The sequence below is a fragment of the Stegodyphus dumicola genome, chromosome 8 (assembly GCF_044657685.1).
Source record: "Stegodyphus dumicola isolate Sdum_Otavi_A_Nest chromosome 8, ASM4465768v1".
NCBI lineage: Eukaryota > Metazoa > Arthropoda > Arachnida > Araneae > Eresidae > Stegodyphus > Stegodyphus dumicola.
The window spans coordinates 95,142,306-95,143,953 of record NC_140775.1 but is presented as its reverse complement, the minus strand read 5'-3'; the positions used below and the strand labels follow the sequence as shown (position 1 = coordinate 95,143,953).

At 31.4% G+C, this 1,648-nt stretch overlaps 1 long non-coding RNA gene across 1 annotated transcript; it reads right to left on the bottom strand.

Moving 5' to 3' along the window:
* Nucleotides 1-302: 302 nt before the first annotated feature.
* On the bottom strand, nucleotides 303-883 carry LOC146995907 (uncharacterized). The gene is made up of 2 exons (XR_015042873.1): nucleotides 794-883; nucleotides 303-750 (listed from the first exon to the last, which is right to left on the bottom strand). It is a non-coding gene; the product is annotated as an uncharacterized LOC146995907 (long non-coding RNA).
* Between the last annotated feature and the right edge of the window lie 765 nt (nucleotides 884-1,648).

Genomic DNA, 1,648 nt, shown 5'->3' with positions numbered 1-1,648 from the left:
TACAGTGGCGTTAAAGCTAATTAATGTTAGACACTGGATAATACATTGCCATGTTACAACGTGTATGCAAAAGCATGGATACGGTAGCATATATACATAACGTGTGTACTCATATGTTGAGTACACTATGACCCTTTGAAGCATTATCATTAGATTACAGAAGACATGTACATACTGAAATATTAGGTGCGCAATGTTATGCTGGAATAAGTAATTAGTACAGTGAATTAAAAGTTAGACCCTAGATTAGTACTGTGTAGTACAGTGTCTTTGGTGCAATTAATTTTAGAGTGGGGCTCTAGTTAGTTCTTTGCGATACGGTGCCGTGTTACAGGATAAAATGTGCAGATGCATAGTTACATTATCATATATACAGAACATAAATTCATATACATATATACAGACACATTAGGTACATGATTATTCCGTGCGTAATAGATGTATATTAACTATACAGTGCCAAGATATGTGATAACACTAGTAGATACATGGGTACAATTACATATAAACAAAGACATACACAATTACATATAGACAAAAGCGTATATACGCTTATATTTTGGTACACAATAGTCATTGGTGACATAAACATTTCGTACTTACTTCATATACTGAAACTCTAGATCCATAAAATAATGTTATAACTAGTAATGGGTGCTTATTTAATTTCATAATAGGACACTACGTTGATATTTTGCCTTACTGTGTCACGTTACATAGAAATGTATGCGGGTGCATGGGTACAGCTTCCTATTTACAATGCTATACTGTTTTCCTATTTACAATGCTACACCTATTTACAATGCTTATATCATTCGATTTCATAATCAATAGGTACATGGCACATTTATATACATGAGCAGATGGTACATTGTAGAGTGCCATTGAGTATAATTGATGCAATTAATTTTATAGTATTTTAAAAATAATGCATTTATACGCAATTATAGGGTGATAATTGTCATTGGGTACTTATACAATAGGCGCATACTACATATACATATTCATATATTAGTTTCTTAATACAATGCTAGGGCAAGTAATTGGTGCTGTTATTTTTACATGTTACATGATGCTGTAGGCGATTGGATGGATAAACTAATATATATACTAATATACATATACACAACTTTTAGGCACATAATAATCACTAGATTCTCAGACATTAGGTACATGGTATACATATACATATATAAACAGATAGTTCATAATACAGTGCTATGGAAAGTAATAAATGCAGTTAATTTTATAGTAAAATTCTAGTTTAACACTATGCGAAACGGCTTCATGTTACACAGTGTTAAATACTGACGCATGAATACAGTAATATTTCTACTTTTTAATACTATATATATAAAAATTTACAAATATTTTTAGGTGCATACTTAACAAAGGATACATAATTATTAGATGCACTGTGCATATACGTACATAATACATAAGATTAGTACAATGCTGGAACAATTCATTGGTGCTGTTAGTTTTAGTGTAAGATCATAGTTTAACGCTATGTGGTACAGTGCCATACTACAGGATGATATGCGCGGAGCCATGGATGCAGTTATATACATACTAAAACACGTATACACAATTATTAGGCACGCAGTAATCATTAGATTTATAAGCATAATATACATGGTGTTTCAGC